This window comes from Thermobia domestica, chromosome 12 (genome assembly GCF_964235325.1).
Source record: "Thermobia domestica chromosome 12, izTheDome1.hap1.1, whole genome shotgun sequence".
Taxonomy (NCBI): Eukaryota; Metazoa; Arthropoda; class Insecta; order Zygentoma; family Lepismatidae; genus Thermobia; species Thermobia domestica.
This window is the reverse complement of record NC_137465.1, coordinates 31,439,466-31,458,254: the sequence shown is the minus strand read 5'-3', so window position 1 is coordinate 31,458,254 and position 18,789 is coordinate 31,439,466. Positions and strand designations below refer to the sequence as shown.

Genomic DNA, 18,789 nt, shown 5'->3' with positions numbered 1-18,789 from the left:
TCTCTCATGTTAGGGAGACAACATATAGCCTATATAAATTGAAAATACACCCTGTTTCAAAAAGAATATACGCATTTAGAATGCATATATTTATTAAACTTTAAGACATACGAGTATGAAATTTTACACACATAATTACGAACTTCTCAAGTTCAAATTACTGTTCAAAGTTCAAATTACAGATGTTCAATATGTCCTCCATCAGGACACGAACAATATCACATTGATACTCAAATTCCTCCCATACTCGGGCAAGCATGTCCTGCATCACTGATGTTATGGCAGTACGGATCCCGTTCTTCAACTCTTCCAGGTTATGTGGGAGTGATGGTACATAAACGTCCTTTAACGAAACCCCACAGGAAGAAGTCACAGGGTGGCAAATCCAGTGACCGTGGAGGCCACCTGAGACATGCTAAGTCGCCAGCTTCTTGACGACTAATCCAACGGTTCGGTAGAGTATCATTCAGATATTCACGCACTTGACGACTCCAGTGAGGGGGTGCCCCGTCTTGTTGTACAATGAAGTTGTCTTCGTGACGCCTCGGAAACAACCAGTTTTGTAACATAGCGACATACTGCTGACTGTTAACCGTGTTTCCATTAAAGAAGAATGGGCCGTAAACAGATGATCGGGATATCGCACAAAACACATTGACTTTGGGTGAATCTCGTACATGTTCAATGACTGTATGTGGGTTCTGCAGGCCCCTTTTGTTTGTTTACCTGACCACTAACACGGAAAGTCGCTTCATCACTGAACACAATGCGTTGTGCAAAAGTGTTATCATTGTCAATAGCAACCAGAATCTCGTTACAAAATGCCACACGTTTGCGTTTGTCATCAGGACGCAGAGCTTGTAACAGCTGTAACTTGTACGGCTTCATAACCAACCGACGTCTCAAAACACATCAAATTGTTGTTGTCGGCACTTGTAACTCCTGACTGGCACGACGAGTTGATTTTCAAGGGCTACGTTGGAAAGCAGTTTGAATTCGTGCAACATTTTCTTCAGGAACATGAGGGCGGCCAGAACTCTTTCCTTTACATACATATCTTGTATCTACAAACTGTCGATACCATCTGCGAATGTTCCACCCATTCGGAGGATCAATTTGGTACCTCAACCTGAAACGTCTTTGCACTGTAATCACGGAATTGCACTTCGCAAACTCGAGAATACAAATTGATTTCTGCTGCGGAGTAGCCATTTTAAACATATGACGGTTACGAAGCAAAACAGAAGATAACTGACATCTAGCGGCTATTAATATAAACTAGACTATGTATTCGTTTCTCCAATAGCCGAGCCGAGGCGCAGCGATCGATAGTTTGGATAAAATAATTCTTCATAATACGTATATTCTTTTTGAAACAGGGTGTAAGTAATCACGTATTTTTGAAAATTCCACTTCTAAAGGGGAGTTGTTAAAATTGCTTTCATTTTCCATTTATGTTCATAAAGTGGCCGAAGTGATTAAAAGGAAGCTTCAAACTGCTTATCGTGTACATTTGAACACAGAGCTAATTAGTATTTAATCGATGTTTTTTTTTTAAAAAAAATACTTTTATTTAAAAAAGTATCCAATATGTGTACGTGTGTATACCTTGGGGAGGAGAAGGAAATAAAAATAAAATTCCGAGAAGAATAACGATTTTATTTATTTATTTGGTAACTTACTATTGAAGTATTTGATTGCATCACTGAGTAAGAAACTATGTTATTCTAACGTTAAATTCATTTTCTCTTATGCATCTTGGTATCTCGGATTTACATTCGATATGCACGTAAAGCAGAGGCGAGGATCCCCGAACACCTACGCATATAGAAAAGGAGTTTTCCTGATATACTTCATCCATCATTTGGACTATTATTTGTTTAATGTTGTCACCGCGAGATAAAGGATTTTCATTTATGAATGCTAAATGAGGGACTGCAGTTAAATGATTAGCACCTCAGTATCTAAATTTAATGAGATTTTTACATTATTATGATAAGCTTTGCAACAGCATTTTCAAACTGTCGCCGAGATGATTACAGAAAAAAGATCTCCTCTAGTTCCTTACCATATGAGAATAACGATTATTTCATTTCATTTCATTTCATTTATTCTCCATTCTGTACAAACTTGGAAATAATTTTCAGATAGTACATGGGATTCGTCATGGTTAATTGATGCAGTACATATATTAGACACATTTGTTAAACATAATTCATACATTTATACATTACAGTAGTTTGAAATATCATTATACCAATACTACAGCAATAATACAGCAATATACATAAATGATCCTATCTTGTTACTTTGCTACTACTATTTACATTGTGGCTATTTAATTGATTATATTCATCTATTGTATAGAAGCAATGTGACAATAGGTATTCTTTTAATTTTCTTTTGAATGTAACATTAGACTTGATTACCTTTAATTTGTTTGGTAACTTATTGTATAGCATAATACCAGCATACTTTACTCCCTTTTCGTACATTGCTGTTCTATGGTTTGGTGGATGAAAATTAGTCTTTTTTCTTGTATTATAACATGCACGTCACCGTTTGTTGTGTACTCATTTATATTGGATCTTACAAATTCTATTAAGCAATATATATACAAACATGGTAAAGGTAGTATAGATAGTTCTTTAAAATATTTCCTACAGGACTCTCGGGGTCCTACACCAGCTAGGATTCGTACAACTCTTTTTTGAAGAACAAAAATATCTCTACTTTTTACAGTATTTCCCGAAAATATTGATCCATATCTTAATATAGATTCAAATGAGCAGTAATATAAAATTTTTGCTGTATTTCGGTTTATAGTATTTTTGATGGTTTGTACGGCGAAACACATTTTTCTTAACCTATTCGCAATTTTTTCTATATGATAATCCCATTTTAAATTTGCTGATATATGTACACCTAAAAATTTTACAGAACTAACTTGTTTTATTTCGTTTTCTCCTATTTTTATACTTCCTTTATCTAGATTGTTGTTTGTTAATTTAAAGCTTATTGACAAGGTGTTTCTGAATTTACTATTAACTTATTATGATCAAACCAGTTCGTTAGCTGTTTTACGGTGTTTTCTATATTAGTATTTAATATTATTGAACATAGCACTTCGTTTGAGCTAAGTTTTCTACATTTCACATTGATTTAAATACGCATGAAAGGGTAGTTCAAATTTTAAAAAATATTTTTCATCAACTTTCTCCTGCGAAGAACGGGCATTTCAATTAGTCTTATTATAATAATTGCAATCCTGACTCCTTTTCCCTCGCAGCTTTTTTTCTTTCCTTTCAAACAAATTATCAAAAACGTTTAAATATATGTTTAATTATTTTAAATGAAAAGTCTAAATAAAATAACTGTATTTTTCTAGACTTATGGAATTTCGAATTATGAACGTCATGGGAACCACATATTCAGTATGTGGCTTGTAAATTATCTAGAGTTGTCTATCTTCTGAAAAAACTGAAACATTATGTATCGGATGGTTACGTAAGAGCTCCATATTTTGCATTCTTTCAAAGTATTGTCTCATACGGTATATTCTTTAGGGGAAATGCTTCACATATCAATGATATCCTATTAATACAGAAAAAAGTAATTAGAATTATGACAAATTCACATCAAACAGTGCATTGTAAACCTTTATTTAGAAATTTGAGAATATTAACTGTGATAAATTATATATATATATATATATATATATATATATATATATATATATATATATATATATATATATATATATATATATATATATATATATATACAGCTATTTTGTTTGTGAAAAACAGACTACCTGAATTACAGTGCAGATACAACTTGCATTCGTACAATACAAGGTACAATAAACTCATAGATGTACCATATAAGAGACTCAATAAGTCGAGGAATAACTATGATGTACTAGGCATAAAATTGTATAATGGGTTACCAAGTGAATTATCTTCAAGTCCCATGAATGTGTTTAAACATAAATTATACAATTGGCTATTAGAAAGACCGTTTTATTCATTAGATGAATACTTTACGCAAATTAAATGTGAAAGTTAACATATTGTAATTTTGATGTATATTTTGACGTTGTCTATTGCCATAATTGGTTCAAGGACAATAAAATTATTATTATTATTATCGAAGTAAGCATCCAGTTGTTGTTGTTGTAGTTATTATTATTATTATTATTATTATTATTATTATTATTATTATTATTATTATTATTATTATTATTATTATTATTATTATTATTATTATTGTAATAATTGACGTCGTGTTGTAATCCTATGTGCTGCCCAAATTTCAATTTTTTGCTTAAGCAATTTGGCGTAGGCGTTGTTCAACCAGCCAATCAGGAATTCTTTTATATTTGGAGATTATAAACATTCTTCACTTATTCCGAGTTTTGATGTTTCTTAAATACATTAATAGACTAATCCTATTTGGAGGGATGAAATCTTCAGCCCCCCATTCATTTCATTTGCCCCCCAAATTATAAGCCCAGGAGGGATGCGCTACGGACATTGTAACGATTTTTGGAAGAAGCTAACCCAAAATCAAATAATTTATCAATTTGTTTGTACTTTCATCCCATATCTCAGGAAATAGCAGGTTTTAAGGTCACGAGTTAGGCACCCTACCACCTTTTCGCCTATATCTTACGAACTAAAGAAGAACAAGCATAAGGATTTCTTGCACAAACAGTGCACTAATGAATGAAACTACTCTTGTCGTTAGTAGTTTAGGTGTGTGTGTGTGTGTATGTATGTATGTATGTGTGTGTGTGTGTATGTATGTATGTATGTATGTATGTATGTATGTGTGTGTGTGTATGTGTCTAAGGGGAGATTATTTAAAATTTTTACCGCAAACAAATAATAAGAATTCGCATTCAGTTTCGGTCAACTATTAAAGCAAAAACGATGTGATTTTGTATAACAAACGATGCAATAAGGAATGCTGCTATTTTTATCATTAGTGCTTAAAGTGGGGCAGCCACCGATCTTTTTTTTCATTTTTACAAACATCAAAAACGAATAAAGCACCGCACCCCCAGAAAATTTTGTTGGAAGGGGTCCAAACTTCGCGGGAGGAAGGTGTCCAATACTGCAAGCCACTATGTCTATGTAGTATTGAATGCGTACTATTCTGTATCCGAAAAGACCTCAATTGTATTTCCAGAAAAAATATGTTAGAACTAAATTGTTTTCATAATAGAAAAAATTATTTGATTTCATTTTGAGTTTAGCGTTCCGTTCAGCACTGAGGCTATATGAGACGTGGACCTATAGTTTAACGTTAGATCCAAATCACGAGAATTCCTGTCGAAAATCGAACCCGGGTCTTCCACGCCAAAGGCGCGTGCGCTAACCGCTTAGGTACGAGGAGCTCTTTATAAGAGAAAGTACAAGATGAAGTGCAAGATCAAATTTCATATTACGTTAATCATTTTCCTGATAAACAAATATAGTTTTATTAAGAAAGTTACAAATGTATGTTGAGTTACTAAGTTTTTGGTGTATTCCTACCCAGTGGACTCCCGTGTGTGCTCCCCTGGCCTTAATTCTTTCGTTAGTGTTTCAAGTGAGTGGATCGATGTAAACTTTCATCGAAAATGAAATTAAAACTTGCATTAAGTTCCTAACTATTGAAGCAAAAACGATGAAGTTTCATGTACAAATGGACACAAACGAAACATTAACGAATGGCATTATTTTCATCGTTAATGCTTTATGTCGGAGCGTAACATGAATTTGGTCCCTCTAGCAGTTTATTACTTATATCTGGGAACTACTATCGCAAAAACGATGGAGTTTCATGTAGAAACAAGCACAAAGAATACACTAACCGATGGTACTAATCCTGTTGTTAGTGCTTCAAATGGAGGAGACAATATGGACTTTTTATCTGGATAAAATAATAATTTTTGTATGCAGTTTCCAACTTTGCTTTGAGTTTTCGGCTCATATCTCCGAAACTATTGAAACACGAATGATGGAGTTTCATGCACAAACGGACACAAATGATGGGCTAACGAATGGCATTATTTTCATCGTTAGTGCTTGTAGTCGAGGCTCCAGCTTGAACTTGGTTCCCTTCCAGTTTTTCTCCTTATACCTCCGGAACCTTGAAGCAGAAACGATTGGGTTTCATGCACTAATCAACGACACTAATTCTATCGTTAGTTTAAAATATTTCAGTTTAACAAATTCTATTGTTAGCGTTTCAACTGCAGAGGACAATATAAAGTTTTTCTCTGGAAGGAAATAGCAATAATTTGAATTTCGTTTTCAACTTTACTTTAGGTTTTCGGCTTATATACCCGAAACTATTAAAGCACGAACAATAAGATTTCGTGCACAAGTGAGCCCAAACGATGGACTAACGAATGACATTCCTTTCATCATTAGTGCTTACAGTCAAGAATCCAGAGTGAACTTGGCTTTCTACCAGGATTTTTGTTTTCATCTCCGGACTATTGAAGCAGAAACGATGGAGTTTTGTGCATAAATGAGTACAGCTCATAGATGACGAGAAGAACCCTAGCAGAAGTAGTGTGACGTAGGTATGGGCTCGCCCACTTTTCACACGGGAGTTTCAAATTACACCACGGAATAGCACACAGATAACTACCCGGAGTAGCAGACGACATCTAAGTATAGAGCACACCTCAAAAACCGAAAATGGACATGACCGTGTTGTTGACCTTTCCCAATTTCCCCTGTATTAGGGTTCTTCTCGTCATCTGTGAGCTATACAAGTTAAGCATTAACGAATGTTATTCTTTTCATTTTAGTACTTACTTCTTTCTTTTCCTTTTTTCCTTCAGTTTCTACTTCTTTCAGTTTTCGACTTATATCTCTTGAACCACTTAAACAAGAACGATGGAGTTTCATCACAAATGAGCACAAATAAAGCACTAACGAGCACAAATGTTGCACTAACCAGTGGCACCAATCGTTAGTGCTTCAAGTTGGGGAAGAGGACAAATTCATGCAACTCTTATTTGAGTAAATTGCAAAAAATGTTGCGATACTTTTTGATCGTGTTTGGGGCAATTGTCAGAAGCAGAAGATGTTCAAGTTCAGCCATTATAGCGATCAGACATTAAAACAATTTTGCAGATGGTGCTGTTAAATTTTAAACATATGGGGCCTTATGCAGAGTCGTTCTGACGCGTGATTAGTGCCATACTATAGAGTTCGACTAGCATGTGTCCTGCAGTAGTCAGGGCTTTAATATGACGCTACCCATACGTCAAAATGATTCTGCATAAGGCCTATGAATTCTTATTTTAAGATATACATAAGAAAATTTCCAGGTGGTAGCCTATAGTAATTAATGTTCGAGGCCCAAACATTAAAAACTGTTGATGGTCATGAAAATAGAAGAAGACAGAACAAAAGAGGAACGAAACCCACGAGAAGCAGAAAATATGTAATAAGCTGTATTTGGGTTTTGTAATCATAAAATAAAATATTTGGTGAGTAAAGCTAATGTTGTTTAGGAAATCTAAGTAATAGTAACAGCATTGTGGGTATGTAGGGGAGATGAATACCTTGAAAGCGTTATAAATGACAAGAAGACTTGTCATATCACTGTAGCGAAATGTTGATCGTATTGAGTGTAGAAAAAATAAAAGGAACAAGTTTAGTTTATTATGTCTAAAGAATCAGCTCAGAAATGGCTGCAGGTTAAGCATAAGGTTGCCAACATATGGAAAATTTACGTCTAAAGTATTTCACAAAATACTACTGTTGTCTTAAGCCTTTGTGTCACAGAGTGTGTCCAGTATTTTCGGGTTGAAAAATGTAAAAATTTTTTTGTCATTAATGAGGAAATTCAGTGTCATTACCTCAGAAAATGTTTCCTAATTTCTCGGTGCACATTCTCTTTACGTTTTTACGTGTACGAAAATATGTCAAAAACTACTCTGTAAAAACAAACCAACCCGTGTTAAGTGTCCACTAATATGCACGAATGCTAGGCAGAGCAAGAGCAAGGAATGGGTAGGAGCAGGCGTAGCAGCGATGGATGGTATACCCGTGAACAAGGATGTCGCTAAAAACACTATATTAGTCGCATTCTCTAGCGATAAATTTCTGTCCTGGAAAAAAGTACATTTCACTGCCCATATTTGTCATCGATGGCATTTCATATCATCAACAAACACAGTGTTCACATTTGAAATTTAACTGTTCCTTCACTTCTTTATTTTCAGTGCCTTTCTAAGTTGCCACACTTCCTACTCAATTTCAATAATCCGTGCCGCACCATATAAGAGAATAACTTTTTATTCACTACCATAGGTTGTTATAAAACTCACAGTCGAAACGTCACACCTGTAGCATGCAACTATCATCGTTGAATGCTGGGAATAAATTTCCTCATTGCACTATAAGGATGGCATTTAGTATCTCCCCCAACTCGTTTCATTGTCCCAGAACCGAGTACCTTGTTTTTGTCTAAATTGTGATAAAGGTAGGAGTACAAAGGCCCTGGGGGCTTCTAACTCCCTTCGCTAGCTGTCCCTAGCTCAGCTATATTTTGTAAAGTAAGTAACACAATGTAAATCTTATATGTGCAAGATTGGGGGAGATACTAAATATCAGCCCACTATAATGTCATACGTCAAAATGCCTTCACTCAAAATAGTACCAACAACATGCAGCTTCTAAGACTTCAATTTAATTTGCACTTAACCCTTGACCTAAACTGCTTATTTCGAAGGCACCATAGCTGAAAGTAGAGTAATAAATCATGTAAATATCATATAGTCTTCAATAAAAGAAGCACTATGCACACATTATACATACATGTTACAGAAGAAAGCTACCAGTGCCGCTTTACTGTATGGATCCACATATTTATGAAATGTACATGTGTACCGGAAGATTTATTGTATGCATCAAAAAATATTTTACATTTTGTGCTCTAGATGATTCCCTATGACATTCTGCACCCTTATTTCATTGGCGCTTGCCCAAATAATTGGATACGAATTAATAATATGCGTGCAAACTGATGTGATTCCATTCGGGTATAATTGTAGGTCCGAACAAATGCTATAAAAAATATGCAGTGAACATTAACAGTGCAGAAAACACTAACCAATCTGTGCTAAATGTCCGATAATAAGGATGAATGCTATCTAACCGAGTCAGGACAGGAGCGCAACAAGAAGGTCCGCACGGGAATACGTCCGTAGAGAGCAGGCACTTCAAACGACGATAGTGAAAAAAAAAAAAAAAAAAAAAAAAAGACTTTAAATTTCTCATAAGCAAGGCATTTGCATAGATTAGATCTTAACCGTAAAGTCATCATTTTTATGACGGTGTATTGTATATCTGCAGAGAGATGCGTATGTACGTAGAACTAAGTCCAAAAAGATGAACCTAGATCCTCACACCCCTTGGATCTCCTTACAAGGAAAATCTATTTTCCCTTCATTCTGTAATGGAGCAACATGCGTATTTAATAGAAGTAAATAATCTGCACATTGCTACCAAGTAAATATACAAGTCACATGTAGAAAAGAATCATAAAATATGACTGGAAAAGAGATAAAAGTCAAAAGCTGGCATAATTTATTATCCCAGATTCAAGGTTGTAGAGGTTACCGTAAACAGTAACAGGAACAAACAGAAAAAGAGAAAGAAGCGAAGTTCTGGAAAACACTAAAAGATGTATTCGATCTTACTTTTAACTAAGAGTTGAAACACCGAATTTCACACCTCCATCTTGAGCAAATATTTTAATTAGGCAATTTCTGAATAATATTAATAATAAAAAGATTAGTTTGAATATTATAGATTCCCTTTCCACCCTTAAAAGGGGAATTTTTAGAAACACTAAATGCTTATTTTGGTGTTTTTAATTAAGAATTTATTTACCGAATTTCATTCTTCCTCCAATTTAGACGTATCCATACATTCACAACTTATGGGATAAAGAAAGGAAAAGAAGGAAGTTTGGGTCTAGAAATGAATCTCCTTAGGAGCGAACTCTTTGAGACGCTGAAACTTTTTTCATTACTTTTAACTGAGAATACCTTAAGCTGAATTTCACATCTTCAAGCAATTTCTTACATTTAGCACTTTCTGAATAGAGAAAGATAAATTTTATTATAGAAGCAAAGTTTTAGAAAACGCTGATCTATCTATATATATCTAGGGGACTTTAAACGGATAAAAAAAAAAAAAAAAAATCTTTGCCAAGATTTGAATATCTCAAGAATCTGTGAATTTAGAGGTGAAATTCTGCGTATAGATTTTTCATTATATATCTAGCAAAACTATTTATAATCAACTTACAAAGAGTGAAAATATGGCTGGACTGGACCGAGACTCGAACGCGGGATCTCCGGCATAATGTGCTGATGCGTTAACCACTACGCCACCCAGAACAGCCAAACACCCCCCTCACTCCTGCAGTCGGTGCTCTCTACTCAGACCACATGGCTTGTACCAGAGCCTAAGCTGCTGTGCTTGAACAATCCAGTGTCCATATATTGAGAACACCTTTAACGGATATGATTTCATATATATTAATGAAAGGAGGAAACAACCGATTTATTTTGCACACCACAATCCTCTGTAGGTGCGAATTAAACAACTTACAAAGAGTGAAAAAGTGGCTTGACTGGACCGGGACTCGAACCCGAGATCTTCGGCATACTGTGCTGATGCGTTAACCACTACGCCATCCAGTCCGCTTCCCCAAACAGCCAAACACCCCCTCCAGTGTCCATAAAAAGTATAAATAAATACGATTGTTGTACCTAAGAAAATATTACAGAGACCCCCACCATTCGCATAAATGCTTATGTTACAGTCATCCTTATTGGTCAGTCATTATAAGCTAAAAGAAAGAAAAAAAAACCTGAACTTTCCTTCTATAGAAACGCCGCCAACATAATCTGGGTCAATATTTGAAATCATCAATTTCAGATTCAGAATCAACAGCAAACTCATCAAGGATATTCCATATTTCTTCTCCGGATAAATCTCCTGTTTTGAGTAAAAAAAATGCATATAAAGACGCGATAGTAATGGCTGCTGGTGAAGGGAGAATGCTACCAAACACACGGGAAACGTATGCCAATTGTTATCGCTCTAACTCGGTCTGCATCGGATACATTGCCACCTGGATTTTTTTACAAGTACTAAAATGATCACAAAGTATATATGAGAAGTCGAAAGCCGTCTACAAATAGCCATCCAATGTTCAAATTAACGGAAATTCCAGTGCGTCAGGGAGATGTGATCCGTCCACTGAGGAAAAGAAAAACATCACGGCTACGTGACGTGCTGAGACTCGAATATGTTAAATAACGAAATTAAAATTTTGAACAATCAACTCTACACCGTCTATATCTCCACCTATAAACCATATTCTTATCTAAATTAATTGATCATAATTGCAGAATATTTATAGAAAATTTCAAGGTTCTTTGTTTAATAGTTACAGAGATCTGGCTAAAGTCAAAAGAAATTATTTAAATCTCCTCCCATCCCCATTACAAGTAAGGGACCATATGGTTGTCGCGCAAATCAGATGCAGACATACGTCATCTGATTAAGCATGAAAAGATATGGAGAACACAGAAATTTAAGGTGCTAAGGGCCGTAGGGAGCGGAGCGAGGAAAGAGGAAACATTGAATGTCGGCAAAATTGAAGAAAGTCAGGAATGATGGGAAAAGTTAATTTCGTGCAAACAGGGAAAGAAAGTCAACCAAAAGAAAGAAACTAAACATAACAAGGGCATCAAGGACGAAGAAAGATCATAATCAGGGTTGTCATCCAGACCGCAGTATTGCCAGCTCTGCATAACATTGATATGGAAAATATAGCACAGTATAGCAATTCATGCACAAGGAAAAATATTAGTAACACAAAAGACAATTGAAAAGACTCTGTACACGTGGGTAAAAAGTTTTAACGTAGTCGTGAGTGAATATTACACCCGCGTGAATACAAATGGAGGAAAATAGAGAACAGTACGCACCATTTGTAGTTTAATTGCAGTTGACGTGAAGATCACGAATGAATGCGTGGTCAACACACAAACATTTCTCGCAGTGAGCACAGCAGATAAAAGCAAGCTGGTCACACGCGTCTCTGCAGCATTCCTCTGTGAGTCCTTTTGCAAAGCAATATGCGGAAGGTGTTTCAAACTGTCCAGGATGTTCATTGGAGTAGCCACATTTGAAAAAGACAAAGCGTATCATCTTTTGGAATCGCCTAGAGGAAAACTAAACAAATGACTGAAGGCGGAGAAAGTTATCACGTTGCCACACATTAATACTGGAGAACACTAACGTATCTGTGATGAACGATCATGATCATCATCATGGAACGATGCTTCCAAATACTTTCGTTTCTGTGTTATCATGTGTACCACCTTCACTTTCATGTTTATATTTGTCCTCCCTCATGTACATTATTCACTCACGACTATCGTTAAATCTTTTTACGCACGTGTACAGAGTCTTTTCAATTGTCTTTTGTGTTACTAATATTTTTCCTTGTGCATGAATTGCTATACTGTGCTATACCTTCCATATGAATGTTATGATGAGCTGGCAACACTGCGGTCCGGATGGCAACCCTGATTATGATCTTTCTTCGTCCTTGATGCCCTTGTTATGTTTAGTTTCTTTCTTTTGGTTGACTTTCTTTCCCTGTTTGCACGAAATTAACTTTTCCCATCATTCCTGACTTTCTTCAATTTTGCCGACATTCAATGTTTCCTCTTTCCTCGCTCCGCTCCCTATGACCCTTAGCACCTTAAATTTCTGTGTTCTCCATATCTTTTCATGCTTAATCAGATGACGTATGTCTGCATCTGATTTGCGCGACAACCATATGGTCCCTTACTTGTTAGATCATTCTCACTTTATTTGTAGCCTAGGACGCAAACAGATGTACTACTATGAGCAAAATAAATGACGCGTCTCTTTATTTTGAAGTTTTTTGAAAATATATCCGTTTTCTTTATATATTCGAAATTTCGGAAGGTTTCCCCAGCAGGAAACGTTAAAAACAAGCCCGTTTTAAATATTTGTGTTAGATATTAGCTTAAAATAAATAAATTAGAAGCGAAAAACATTAAATCGACCGAAATTACGAGAATTACCAACTCTGCTAAAGTGGGAAATTTTCAAGAACGCGAGGGAATTCTGCAGTTCAACACGAAGCAACGACATCTATGTCATTGAGAGAAATGCGGATTAGATTTACAAACGAAACTTTTAACGAAACATTTCTAATATGTCCTATTACACGCAATATCTACAAACTTCAAATATATGAATCTATGCCAAGTATTAGCGTTTAGATAAAGCAAATAGTTGAAATTACCTATGGAAAAGGACGAATTGGTAGCACGATAGTAATGAAAAATCATTTTTATCGTAGAACATGTTCAGTTTGCGTAAGAAAACAAATAGCTCAGTTAGTTAAAGGTACGAGTCTGTATGCCGGAAGTAGCAGGTTCGAACCCCATAGAAGTGCAATGGTCACTTTTATTATTAGGGTTATTTGATTTATTTTTTTTATGTGGGAAAGAATCAAATTGTAACATATGTGTAAAACTCATGACAATACCAAAAAAGAAAAACTGGTGTCGCACTTGCATTAGTGTCCCTAATTTTTGTTTTGCAAACAGTTTCGTGATTATTTTCCCTGTGCTCACTGCTCACAATATGCTAACTGGTGTATAACGACTGCTTTCTAGTAAACGTTAATTCTAATTTGGAGATTTTTATAAAGTTTCACAATGTTTATCATTAAATAATCTTCTATCTACTTGTTTGGACATTTTGATAACAGATTTCCCTATTAAATGTTTAATTTTCCCTAGATGTTTAATTACGGAAAAGTTTTACAATGTATTTGTTTTAAATTGAAATTGTTTTGAATTTACCCCATGAGGTAAGTAGCCCGAAGGAGAACTGAAGTAGCTGATATTCTACGTAAAAGCAACCTATTGTAGAATGATGATGCTTCTTACCTTCAGCACATAATCTTTACATTAGAGAGTCAGAGAGAAAAATCCTGTTTTTTCCTCCCCTATGACCACCCATCTTAAACCACCTCTACATACCATGGTTCGTCTTACACAATTTCGGTGCTCCAAAGACATTCATATAATAATAATAATAATAATAATAATAATAATAATAATAATAATAATAATAATAATAATAATAATAATAATAATAATCCTGAATATGCCATACAGTGGCGGCGATTGGACGTTAAAAGTGGGGGGCAAGACATGATCTGAATATTAGTATATCACTGTTAGTTTCCCTGGTTGTTTCCAACACTTTTTTTGACGAAAGGTTGTATAACTAATAGGATACTATCTTTTTCGGTTAAAATACCGTATATTGTATTTTTATATTTTATTAAATAAATTGACAAGAGCAACAGAAGTAGGCACTAGACCTTTGTACTCTTAAACAACGAAGGTGTAAGAAGAGATTTGATTACTTGCTCATGAACATCTTAAAATTCTGGAGGTCGCGGTGGCTCAGTGGTAGACCGTTCACCTCTGGTGCATGGGGTTCCTGGTCCAAACACTGCTCCCGCCAAGTGGACCTTGTGGCGGACAAACACCGTGTGCGTGGGTTTTCTCGGGTTCTCCCGTTTCCTCCCACTTTCTTCATTCCACCATTTCATTTACAGTATTTCTCATCTTCACCGTCTCCTTTAGCCTAGCCGGCATAAGCGTGGGACATAAAACTCAAAACTTTCATTTCATTTCTTTCTCTTAACATTCTGTCTGGAAAATTGTGTAATCAGATTATTTAATAACAAATTTACAAAACAAATAAATAGAAAGGATAATATTAATCATAGTAATGAATAATGAGGTATGCTATGTAGAAGTAATATTGAAACTGGGGATTAATGAACAACTTAATTTTTAATTCCACATATGCTATTAAATGAATGTTATTACTCTTGGAAAATGAAAACCAGTAAATACAACAAATATTTGCTACGACATTTAAAGCAATACATGTATTTGCTTGTGCAGCTTCTCGAAACATGCTCGTTGCCATTAGGTGCAGTTTTAACTCACTTGGAATACATCAAAACACAACCATACTTAGAATCATTTCACACTCCAGTTATACAAAATAATTCTAAAACCTAGAATTATGTTGAATTTACTAAATCTAATTGTGTATACACTCGTACACCCCTAAACACACCACTTCACTCGTATATTACACTACAAAACAATGGAAATGGTAGAAGTTGTTTCTTATTACGCTCTTTTTAATCAATATTCTTTACTTTAGAAAGAAGAAAAGACATTTTAGGAACTGTCAATTTTTGTGCAATTAAAGATTTTTTTTTTTTTTTTTTTTTTTTTTTTTTTTTTGCAAATGTTCTCTCAATTAGTTTCAAAGCGGCTGACTAACATATCGAGCCGTTGTAAGAAGGTTGTATAGAAGCAAAACCTTCTAAATTCGTTTTTGAATTTTGTCTGGGAACGAAGAAAAAGTTACGCTCTCATGTTTTCAGAATTTCTGAACAACTTTTTTGTTTAGTTGTTGATTTCACTCATTTGTATTATTGATCACTAAACAAAAAAATGTTCAACAATTCTGAAGCATAAGGGCGTCACTTCTTCTTCGTTTCCTGACAAAATTGAATAATGGATTTATCAGGTTTTGCTTCTATACCCCTGAATACTGCTGCTTTCTACTACTGCTTTCTACTACTGCTGCTACTGTATACTTTCAATTATGCTGGAATTGTTGTGCTTCAATAGGTTAATTTTGGGGTTGTTTTCCGTGGCAATTAAAACGCAATTCCTGTTGCTTTCTTAACTTCACGGGAAAACAACCAATATATACTCTCGCAATGACAAATATTATATGGCACCATTTTTTCTATGAGACATAATACATACAAAAACTTTACATTTCCAAATGAAACTATATACATTAATGGGTTACTTCAAAAAAGTGGGGGGGGGGGGGGGCAAATGTCCCCCTTTGCCCCCCTAATCGCCGCCCATGATGCCATATTTACCTAATGTAGTAACCTTAGACATCTTAGTTTAAAATGCTTTCTTTTGTAATAATTTGAGCAACCATGTGGGAGGCGGCACGATGGTTTTTTGCCCCTCATTCCAGTACCCTCCCAACAGACAAGGACAACGTTACTGACAAACAGGGACAACGTTACGTAATTTCTGATAAGCAGGGCAGACAAAATGAATAAGAAAATATATTTATATCACCCTCTCCCCGTTCATGATCGGAATATCACGTAGCATTTTTAATTCTACTGAAGATAACCCTGTGCGGTTAGGGGTAAGTAACTAAATAGATACCTAATACATAGCTCCCCTTGATTGTAATATTACCTCTTCTTTATTTGTTCGAGGGAGCTCCTACACAACCAAGGGTGACAAAAAGAATAGGAAAAGTGTCTATTGATTCTAGTGACTGATCCAGCACGGAGTCCTGGAAGGGGGTGCAGTGAAGTGAAGGATTCTTTTGATGATGTGAAGCTGTCACAAATTACCACTTAACTAAACTAAACATAATAGTGTGGTTAACCGGAACCCAGTCAGTTCAAATTGATGTAAAAGTTTAATTTTTTACTTCATATTAAAGTTTTGGTTCCAAATGAGAATTTCAGTCCGAGTGGTCAATGATCAAATCTTGGGGGGCTTTTCGGTGTAGAGGCTATGACCCACTTATGGGAAAAGGCAAAAATATTAAAATTCTTAAAACTTTCGAAGTTTTCGTCTATTTTAAAGGAACTTTTGGCTTCATATTCAAGTGTTTGTTCCAAATGACAATTCCAGTCCGAGTAGACAATGATCAATTCTCGGGGGACTCTGGAATGTAGGAAAAATAATGACGTCTATATCGTGATCCTGTTGGTGACATCACGAGTTATGACGTGAATATAGCACAAAGTAAACGCTAAATTTTGTCGGTTCTCGTAGCTGAGTGAGCTAGCGCAGTATGCTAGTAAGAAATATTGGTTTTGGCGTGGGTTCAAATCCTTCCTAAGAACAATTATTTTTATTATTTTTAAAAAAGTTTATAACACTTCTTTCGTTAAAAAAAAGATTTAAAATAATATTCAAAAAGTGATTCAACATTTTTTTAAATTTTCATTAAAATAAGTTTGCCCTTATATTATACAGATCCATAGCGAAGTTAGTAGTAAAAATAGTAGTAGTAGGAACGGGTTACAATGCAATTCAGCATTCATTTGTTTCCGTGCGATGTTGCCAAACGTAACTCGCACACAATGCTTTCTGGCTAGGCCTTAGTGTGTTTCGAAAATATACTTGTGTTCGGGATGAAGTTCCAAGGTTCAGCATTGACTAGGAGTTTTTGCTATTAATATCCCTTCTAACAATATTGGCAGTGGACAAAAGTTGGACCGTGTTGAAGGTTTTTGCTCCTAATTTAGTTATTTTACTTTATTATTTAACGAATATATTGAAAATATATTTCTCTGCAGGCACGCATGCAGGAATTTATTTCGGGAGGGGTCCAAAGTTATCTGGGGGGTCCGACTTCAATATTAGGATAAATTTTAATATTTTTTAAAAAATAACCCCCAAAATTAGGTTAAATTTACAGAAAAGTTGGGATTTCAGAGGGGGTCCGGACCCTCTGAACCCACCCCTAAATGCGTCCTTGTTAGTAATGTTTCCTCATTTTGAAACCCTCAGAAACTTCGAATATATATAGGAAAACGAGTTATTTTCGATAAAGTATCACTTCAAGGAGACGCGATATTTTTATTGCACATAGTGGTGCCCCAACTTAACAAGGGCAAGAATTCCTTTACTTTGGTTCTCTGCAATTGCGCTCTATCGAAAGGTTAGGTTTGTAATATATACTCCTAAGAACAAACGTGTTTGCCAGAGAACCGTGATACTGAACAGAGCTCCACAGAAATGCATGCTGAACTTTCGTTTATAGCTACCTTTTGGTGTTTTTTGCCCTCAAGGTCAATCGAGTGATGATTCAGTTCAGTCCCTGTTCTTAAGCTGTGTTCGTATTACTTCGAATAGTTTTGACGTGTATTTTCCAACCACCATATGAACAGACAATCAGGGCAAATCATAGCATACAATACATTTAAGCAAGTATATTTGTCGCGAAATTATTACACACATTACCCAAAGACACTTAATATATGAATCCATACATTTATTTATATAGGTAAAGCAAAGAGTGGAAATTACCTATCGAAAGAATAAATTAACAGCACGATCATAATGAAAAGCATGCCTCGTAATATAACAGACTTCTTTCGCGTAAGAAATCGAAACTCAGTTGGTCAGAGCAACTAGTCTGTACGAATTAGGTTGTTAGTTGGAGCCTAATACGAGTAAGAGTTTTTTACTATTGTATTTCTCTTTTTTTATGTGAGGAAAAATCAAATTGTAACATCGCGATATCAAATGTATTTGGTTAGGCAACTTGTCTTAGCTAAACTTTAAATATCAGTAACCGTCGAAATTATTTTACTAACCCATCAGTTACTGAACATTTCAAACACCAGTCGCATAACATGAAGGTTAACCTCACGTCCGCAGCCCTTAGTTATGCGTCCATACTTTCAAGGTCGGACCTTGGGCGGGGTAACCCGGGCGACTGCCCGGGGCGCCAGAGTCGGAGGGACGCCAAAACGAGCCTCAAAAAGTAACTTTTATAATGTGTTTCCTACTGACTTTTTTGGTTTATATTCTTGTAAAGTAGCGGCAATTACATAATT

General features: G+C 35.3%; 1 protein-coding gene across 2 annotated transcripts in view; it reads left to right on the top strand.

The window, feature by feature from the left end:
- The first annotated feature begins 7,239 nt into the window (after nucleotides 1–7,239).
- The window catches only part of LOC145666394 (putative E3 ubiquitin-protein ligase HERC1), a 255,934-nt gene continuing 244,384 nt past the window's right edge, over nucleotides 7,240–18,789 (top strand). The window contains exon 1 of one of the 2 annotated variants that reach the window (XM_081733597.1): nucleotides 7,240–7,495. The gene's annotated coding sequence lies outside the window, so the exon portion shown is untranslated. The remainder of the gene's footprint in view (nucleotides 7,496–18,789) is intronic. The other variant, XM_081733598.1, reaches the window with a different exon arrangement.